Source organism: Lactuca sativa, chromosome 3, assembly GCF_002870075.4.
Source record: "Lactuca sativa cultivar Salinas chromosome 3, Lsat_Salinas_v11, whole genome shotgun sequence".
Lineage (NCBI taxonomy): Eukaryota > Viridiplantae > Streptophyta > Magnoliopsida > Asterales > Asteraceae > Lactuca > Lactuca sativa.
The window spans coordinates 114,125,029-114,135,541 of record NC_056625.2 but is presented as its reverse complement, the minus strand read 5'-3'; positions in this window follow the sequence as shown (position 1 = coordinate 114,135,541).

Genomic DNA, 10,513 nt, shown 5'->3' with positions numbered 1-10,513 from the left:
GTCCTAGTTGACCACATGTAGAACACTCTTTTATAATTGGACCCTCACCTTAGGATGGAATGCGGTCTGTGTTTCTTGGCCTTCCTGGCTGACGTTTATCCATTATAGGTGGTTTAACAATCATCAAATCATCGGGGATCTCCCATTCGGATGGCTTCGGCAGAGGGTTTATTGATTCCTCATATGTTCTCCTCAGTGTTTCGGTAAGGTAAGCATTTAATGCAAACCTCGAGCAGTCTTGGTAATTGTTCACTGTTAAACATCTTATGACATGACCACAAGGTATCCCATCAAGTTGCCAATGCCTACATGTACATGTCATATGTTGAAAATCAACAATCACATTTTGTGCCCCCTTTTTGACCTCGCATTTCGTATTTGAGATCATGCGAACATCCCATTTGGTAAAAGTTTTCTTGTTTTCTTTTACAACTTCATCCGCCCAAGGGGTAAGTGTTGTTGTTGCTTCCGCTAAAAAAACAGCCAAAATGACGAAGTTAAGATCAATAACATCAAAACTAATAAAACATTAATATTACAAATTTACTTAATACCTGCAAAGTTACGTCTTTGAAACCACCATTGTTGCATTGTAGCACGAAAAAAATCAATCAACATAAGTATTGGCACCTTACGTGCGTGTCTAGATAATGCATTTATAGACTCCGCACTGTTGGACGACATAAGATTGTATCGGTTCCCTTTAAAATGTGCCCTTGACCAGGTTTCTGGATTTATACTTTTTAAGTACTCCCGTACTGGTTCTTTTGTCTTTTTCATAACATCCATGGCAGCATCAAAAGCATCAACTGTGTACGCCCTACACGCCTCCCAAAAAATTCCTTTAACCGTCTTACTCTTGCCGAATCTAGATACTATGTTGAAATACAAATGGACACCACATATTCCATGGTGAGCGTGAGGAAAAATGTTGGCAACGGATGTTGCTATAGATGGAGACCTATCAGATATAATTGTAAGCTCCTGTATATTTCCTATGCAATCATGTAGTTTTTGAAAAAACCATGTCCAATAATCGGTACACTCATTTTTGCATATACCATATGCAACCGATAATATTTGGTTTTGTCCGTCCTTAGTAACTGCAAGTAGCATGGTACCTTTGAACTCGCCCTTTAGGTGAGCTCCATCTACTACTAGGGTCGGCTTACAAAAATTGACAAAAGCTCGTACCTACAATACATTGTATATCTATTCAAATACACCAAAATAAATATTAAAAAATTAAATTAGGATATGATAATACTAACCGAGAAACCGAGTGCGACATACAAAAACTCAAAGCGATCATCAGCATCTGTTTTAATATGTGTGACAGTACCCGGATTATGTTTGGCCAAGTTGTGACAATACGCCGGAAGTTTGGTAAAAGAATCCTCTTTCGTACCCCTTAACGACAACAATGCATATTGCTTCGCACGCCATGCCTGATGGTATGAGATATTGATATTCAATTGAGCATTCATATCATTAACAATTTCTTTTCCCCGATAAACTCTACTATAGTCTTCAGCCAAAACATCAACAACATATTCACCCAAAACATATTTGTTTGCTTGTCGATGATTAGGTTGCAACAATGTTGAAGAACATGTGTGTACATCAACAAATTTATTCACTTGGAAAAGTCCATCAGAATTTTTAATTGCTTTTGCTCTTAGTAACCAAGAACAATTTTTCGAAACACACACAACTTCATACCTTGATTTGGTGGATCTACTTGTCCTCGTCTGGAAACCTTCTCGAAGACATTTTTTACCAATACATCGCTTTAAAAGTTCTTTGTTATTAAATATACTCTCACATTGAATCTTTTGAAGATTCATGTCTACCATCTGTGTTGGGATATCTTCATTAATATCAACTGGCCATGCTGGTACAGGGGGCATACCGTGAAAAAGGTTATCGGGAAACTTAGCTTTAACTTCATCACCCAACTCATCTCTATCGGAATTGCTTTGTAGCTCGGTTATATCTAAACATACATCACCAACATCAACATAATGCCCGTAAACATGATTTTTTTCATTTTTTTGACTTGAATTTTTTTTCTTTTTAGTTTTATCTACCACATGCCTATTCATAAGTTTAACTTCTTGTTCGGCAACATCATCACAACGACCAGCCACATGAGTAAGATATGTACCAACATCATCATCACCAACAGACTTGTAATTCTCGGGATCCACATAGTGAATAGGTGAATAACTAACATTAACATTTTCAGCAACACTGTGAAACTGAGGTACACTAGGAGTATTGAAAGTACCTATCGGATCGTTGCTCCCTTTATAACTGCATAAATTACCAACAAGCTGGTTTCCAATTTCACCACCCCCATTAACCTCCTCAACTTCATCAACCACCACAAACACTTTCACAGCCCTTCCTCCACTACATTTGATTACGTTTATCAACATTCTAACATCCATGTCTTCAACTATAGCTATATAATAATTTAATTCAGGATGGTGGAAACAAAGACTAATTCTATATTTGTCTAACAAACCAATTGTGCTTCTTACCAAAGATACAAAATCAGTATAACTATTATACTCAGAAAATATCAAAGCGAATTCAGAAATACCTCCCTGTGGACATATGTATTCCAGATTAGTTCCATTAACTTGTCATCTCCCACCTGTTACAAGACAAACCAAATATTCAATCATTTTTTGAGAAAATTGTAGAGAGAGTTCCTAAACAAATAACAACCAAAATGATATTTTTTCTACAAAACTTTTTATATAGCAACATGATTTCGTAGTCAAACCAATTCATTTCATAGTCAAACTTAAAAAATAATAATAATAATAATACAAAAAAAAACACCATTTCGCAGATAGAGTGAGAGGATTTCGCAGATGGACCTATTCCATCTGCGAAATTACCCCTATATATACAGCAAAAATATTAAAAAAAAAAAAATAACTTCTCATCTGCGAAAGTACAAGTACCTAAAGCACAACTGTGCTTTAGGTGCTTGTACTTTCGCAGATGAGAAGGTTATTTCGCAGATGGGACCTTCTCATCTGCGAAATGGATGGCTATTTTTGTAATTTCGATTTTTTTTGGCTATTTTTGTAATGCAATTAGTGTAAATGGCTATTTTTGTCATTTTATCTAATTTTATCACATGTCATTTTTTCTTCAATTTATCAAATGTCTATTTATGGTAATTTAGACACTTGTTATTTGTCATTTACTTCTTTTTTTTTATTTTTTCAATATACCATTAATTTAGTTTTAAGAATTCAAGTATACCATAATAATTATATTAATTTTAAATTGAGAAAATGACAAAAATAGCCATTTACACTAATTACATTACAAAATAGCCAAAAAAAACCGAAGTTGCAAAAATAACCATGAATTTCGCAGATGGAATAGTCCCATCTATGAAATGGGCTTTCCATCTACGAATGTACAAGCAGCTAAAGCACAATTGTGCTTTAGCTGCTTGTACATTTGCAGGTGGTTTATTTATTTTTTTTATTTTTTCCTCTATATATATTGAAATTGTAGGGTAAAATCGCAGATGGAATAGCCCCATCTGCGATTTACTCTGATTTCATCTGTGAAATTGTGGTTATTTTTTTAATTTTTTAATTTTTTAATTTTTTTTTAAGTTTAACTATGAAATCAATTGGTTTGACTATGAAATAATGTTGCCGAACAAGAAATTAAAGTTATGAATAGGCGTGTGGTAGATAAAACTAAAAAGAAAAAAATTTCAAGTCAAAAAAATGAAAAAAAGAATGTTTACGGGCATTATGTTGATGTTGGTGATGTACGTTTAGATATAACCGAGCTACAAGCCAATTGATTTCATAGTTAAACTTAAAAGAAAAAAAAATAAAAATTAAAAAAATAACAGCAATTTCACAGATGGAATCAGAGTAAATCGCAGATGGGGCTATTCCATCTGCGATTTTACTCTACAATTTCAATATATATAGAGAAAAAAAATAAAAATAAAAAATAAACCACCTGCGAATGTACGAGCAGCTAAAGCACAGTTGTGCTTTAGCTGCTTGTACATTCGCAGATGGAAAGCCCATTTCACAGATGTGACTATTCCATCTGCGAAATTCATGGTTATTTTTGCAACTTCGGTTTTTTTTTTGGCTATTTTTATAATGTAATTAGTGTAAATGATTATTTTTGTCATTTTCTCTTTTAAATTTCAATTTTAATTTCTAATAAATTACAGTTTAAACCTTTGCATTTAACATTTTGTTTTAATTAACGTGTTTAGTACATGGGTCTGACAATTAAACACGTAATTTTAATTTATTCTCATAATTTTTACTTATTTCAAATTTTAAATACAAATAAACTACTCGTTTATTTTTTTGTATTTAATATTTTGTTTTAATTATACGGACCCCACATGTCTTTCTCTCATTCAATTGACCACATGTCATGTTGTGATAATTTTGAGTTATATTTATTTTTCACTTTTCATTTTTTCATTTCAAACATATCATTAATTTAGTTTCTATAAATTAAACCTATCATAATAACTATTAATTTAAAATTTAAAATTTAAAATTTAAAATAAATTTATGGTTTTTTAAACCTCTGTACTTAACATTTTGTTATACATAATCTGTTTAGCAACGGTCTGAGAACTAAACATATAATTTTTATTTATTTATTTTTCGCATGTTTTTTTTTCCTCATAATTTTCATTTATTTCAGATTTCAAATTCAAATAAACCTCTCATTTAATCAGTCCTACTTAACATTTTGTTTTAATCAACTTGTATAGCATACAAGTCTCACAACTAAGGTCCCATTTGATAGTTTCTGTCTGGTAAAGTGATGTCTGGGAAAGTTTTCTGACTGGGAAAGAAACTATGTTGTTTGATTGTACATATGATTGATTGTGCTGAATGTTGAAAAAAAGTAATAATTCAATAAAAAATAAATTTAAAAAAATTAATAATCCAATAAAGAAAAAAAGAGGCGGGGTTTGGTATATAATTGTCTTTCCAGTCCATTTAACGAGAAAGATATGATTTTGAGAGTTTTTGGGAAAGACATATCTTACTGGGAAAGATCCCTTCTTTTGTGCAAATCAAACAGTCTTTCCATTCAGCCAAAAAATTTTGTTTGGACCTGAAAAGATGCATATCAAACGGGACCTAATAAATATAATATGAGAGATATGCGTTTAACGTCATTTCTACACCATCCAATGATTCAAATATGAACCATATACAACCTAGGTTTAATCAAATTTAGTAATCTCTAATAGGTATAAAAGCACGCATAAAAAATGTAGATAAGGTTTTAGTAGAAAAACTTTTATTTCATCGAATCTCAATAATTCTATCACATACCATACATACTAACTACACAAAGCTAACTAGTTTATCATCAAAGTTCAACCTATGAACACCAAATTCAAAATATACCAAAAGAATCATGGTCCAAATTTGAAAAATGGAACGAGATTGCGAAAGAATAGAACCAACAGGGAGAAAGACGGAGATAGAAGACATACATTTGGAATGAGACATTTAGATATTGGCATGTTATGATTTCCAACGAAACGTAAAGACCTCTATTTTGGTTGTTTTAATAATTCACAAAAAATATAAATATATTGCACTTTAATATACAACTGTCAAACTCTATAAGCCAATAATGTACTTTAAGTCAAAATACACGTTTTAATTATCAAAGATATTAGTCTAACGAAATATTTACACCAACCATGGTTACTTTTCAAACACATATTTGAAGAAATTAACTTTTTATCAATTAATCATCAATATTTTAATTAGTTACTAACCTTTAAATATTTTATGCATTATAGTTGGTTCCATACCATTTGTATATTGATGTTACATTATTTACATCAAAGATTACGATAAACATTATATGATATCCATTTTTTTATATGAAACTATATACTTTGTTTCTATGAAACTTCATACTCTATCAACTATAGGTGATATATAAATTTAGTTATAAGTATGATACTAAATATATTTGGTACCGACTTGTTTGGATATCAACAATTTCAATTGGTACAAATTAACAATGATATATACCAAAAGCACCAACTACAAACTAATATGAAGTTAAACAGTATATATATATATATATATATATATATATATATATATATATATATATATATATATATATATATATATATATATATATATATATATAGAGAGAGAGAGAGAGAGAGAGAGAGAGAGAACTAGGTTCAAATGATTTTAGCAAGTATTGTGTGCCTAAATGCACTAATGAGAACTCAGGAAATAATTACATCACTAATAAATAATAAAAGGGTATAAGAGTAATCTACACTATAATTAATTATGGTAAAAGAAAACAAAATCAATCAATATCCCACTAATTTAGGTTATCAGTTTCATATAACACCACCACCGATTCCCACTACTTCTTTAAAAATCATCGTTCTCGCTTCATAGACCCAAAAACCCTTATCCCCTCCTAAATCAGTTTCGACACCACCAGAGCAGTAGCACCACCCCACAGCACCGTAGAACCACCAACTTTATGGATTGGAGAATAGAACGGGTGGAGTTGGGCCCTTTCGTCGGCGATGGCGCCGACCACCGACGGTACATCAAACAGAGACGTTCGCCAGGGACACGATGATCTCTCAGGTATGCTGATTTTAATTTCCAAGGCTTTTGTATTTCATCGATTTTGAAATTAAATAACAATGATTTTTATCTGATCTTGTTATATGATATTGATGGATTTATGATGAATGAAACAACAGGAAGTAGTGAATAACTTGGAAGATGCACATGAACAAATTGACACTGCAATTTCAATTGCGTTGAAAGAAAGCAAACCAGTGTACATCAGTATAAGTTGTAATCTGCTAGTATTCCTCATTTTCATCCATCAATGTAAGTCTTATGAGTTATGATCCATTACCATATTTGCAATTTTTGTTTACAAACAACATTCTGTCATGGCCTCCATGTATTCGATAAAATGCCTCAAGGAAAAAATAGTTTAAAATCTTTAATGTTTTTACCTCACTTTGTTCCTTATTCTTTTCAGAACTATATAACTCAATTTAGATTGGGTTGGATACCATTTTCATAACAATAGGTTGATGCTAGTTCCTTATTCTGTCAGAATTTGTCGTTAAATACATTGAGCATATCGAGAAGAAACACAGGGAACCCGAAGAATGTTAGTTCCTTGTTCTATCAGAATAGGTTGATGCTAGTTCCTTATTTTGTTTGTTGGGTATATTCTTGATAATACAAATTCTTAAAGAATATTCTTGCAAAATAGTTTATTTTCTAATAAATATTATTGTTGTATTTTGATAGAATTGTAGTTAACTATTTGTATGTTTAATGTGCAGGTTTTACAAGTGTATCACTACAAATTACTTGACAATGAATTTCTAGTAGAAATGGCTTCAAGAATGGCTTGAAGACCTGATGTAAAAGGGTTGAAGAATGAATTAAAGAATGATCACACTCAATGTTTAAGAATGTTGTTATTTTTTAAGAATTATACTTGTTATTCTTTCAGAATGTTTGTTATTATTCAATGAATCACAATCATACAATATAATTTTTTGATATATTATTAGTTTAAGAATCGATTTTGTGTAGTCTTTCAAAATGTATTTACTAGTTTATGGTTGATATTCTATCATTCTGACAGAATAAAATCGAAAAATATATTTACTAGTTTATGGTTGGCATTCTATCATTCTGACAGAATAAAATCGGATTTTTAAATTTGAATTAATTTAAAATATTTAGATTTTTAAAAAATAAAGAAATTAATCATCCCTAAAAATCCAAAAATTTCCTTTTTTAATATAGATTAATTGACTAAAATGCCCTTATGTTGAAATTTGTGTGATTATATGGTACATGTTATCATATTCTACTATCATAGACCCTCAGATCATGACTTTTGATTATATTCCATCTGATGGTCCAGATCTGTGCATTTTGGCACACAGTAGTTAGTAAAAACAAAATAACCTAACCTTATATATAGTTTCAAATGTTTCTAACAACTATTGTGTGCATGTGTGCACCAATAGGAATTTAGGAATAAATAAATAAATAAATAATTATAATAAGGATAGATATGTAATTTTTCATATAAAATAAATAATAACTAAATTTCAATCCCTTGATTCATGGATCAATCCCCTTAAATCAAATGATCTGTAACCCTATCCCTCCAAGAACTCATCATCTTCTTCACCCAACAACTATCGTTAAAACTCAACGCGGTCATCATCTTCTCTACTACAACCCACTGGATAACCTCATTAATCCCCTCTGATTACATCAAGACGGACACATCTACTTTATACCAAGAAGAAAAGGCACAATTCTTTGAGCTGGAGAAGAACATGAGGTCGATTTGGCTTTATTAATTCAACATAACAACTACAAATGTTCGATTATCATTAAGTTTTTGCTCATCAGGTCTGATTTCATTATCTATTTTCTTTTTTGTGTGGCTCTAATTGACTTATGTTTCCTTTGTCCCAAAAATGATCTCTTGCAAATCATTATTAGTCGTTTTCACCGATGTCCAATTAGGTCTGATTTGTATTTGGGATCGTTAATATTTACATCAGCATTGACAGATGCGTCAAGATAAACTCCGAGTTAAACATGCCTACCAGGTGTTTGTTGAAATGTTAGATGCGTTGAAGTGGTAGATGCTTTAAGATATGCTCTTGCAGTAACACCATTGGGAAAATGGTTTGTTCCTGAACACCACCCTCATTTTATTAGAATTTATTGGGGTGCTATAAGTGTTGTTTTCTGTGCAAAAATTATTGAATCGCCTGATGCTTATGTGTTTGTTAAAACTATATTCAAGGATTACAACTCCTTAGGTTACTTTAATAGTTTAATTTTGTGTTTTTCTTAACCTCTTTACCAATTTACTATTTATAAATCTTGGTTGAATTTTTTTTGATGGATTATGAAACTAGTTTTTATTGTAACAAGTTTCTTAGAGAATGTTATCATCATATAGTTCGAGTTGATGACAATTATTCTTAGAGAATGGACCATTTAGTAACACAATAGTTGCTAGAAACACATGAACCTAGCCCATTCTGATGACAATTATTCTTAACATTTTTTTATGATTTCTTTGTCTATTTATAAGGATCATGGTCTTTGTTGATACATACCTAGCACCCACATTATTATTCTAACTTCATTAATTGTTTTAGATGAATTTTGGCTTGTCTGATGATAATACCTAACAAGTGTTTGTTGAAATGCCTGAAAGAGAATATAAAGAATTTAACCTTGTGGTACGCATTCTGTTAGAATTACTAGCAACACATGTTTTATGTAATTGTTTAAAAAGGTAATTAATTTGTCTGTGTATTATTTTGGTTCAATTTGTGATTTTGAATTCCAATTTCTATTGTCCCTCATTATTGTATATTTGGAATCTAAAATTATATTAGCAGTAAGGCGATACTTTTGAATGTATTCTATCTATTCTGTGAGAATGTATTCTGCCAGAATAAATTATATGCATTCTGCCAGAATGTATTCTATGTATTCTATCATATTCTATGTTTTATACCAGGATATATAAAGTGATAGTTAATTGTAAGTAACATGTTTTTAACCATTATTAGTTTTTGTTGTATTTGTGATAGGAATGGCTGGAAGAATGTGTTGACGACCTAATAGGAATAACTTGAAGAATGAATAAAGTTTGATCATACTCACAATTTCAGAATGTTGTTATTTTTTAAGAATTTTATTCATTTTTGTTGATATTCTTTTAGATCATGTATAATTTTATTAAAATGTATAAGGATTTTAGTCTATAAGAATATGTATGAATTTGTATTTAAGTTCGGATGTATAAGAATATATTAGAATGTTGTTATTTTTCAACCTCGGATTCAAGAATTTTGTTATTTTTCAATAATATTCTAATATAATAAAATTCTGAAAGAACATCATTCTAACAAAAAAATATTCTGACAAAATAAGATCGGTTATGTTTACAAATTACGTTAGAATTAAAATTAATTAATTAAATAAATCCAAATTTTTAAAATTAGAAGAATTAATTATCCCTAAAAATCCAAAAATTTTCCTTTTATAAATATAGTTAATTGTCCAAAATACCATTTTGCTAAAATTTGTGTGATTATATGGTACATGTTATCCCATTGTAATATACACTCTCAAATTATGTCAATTGATTAATTTCATCCGATGGTCCAGATCTGTATATTCTGGCACACAATAATTAGTAAAAACAAAATAACCTAAGCTTATATATATATATATATATATATATATATATATATATATATATATATATATATATATATAAGTTCAACAAATAATCATTTTAATTCTTAGGACCAAGGAACCATTATATTTCTACATTTTAGAGCTTATTCTTTATCGAAAAAAAATCTAAAAATATCTAAATTCATGATAATTTATCATTTTTTCAT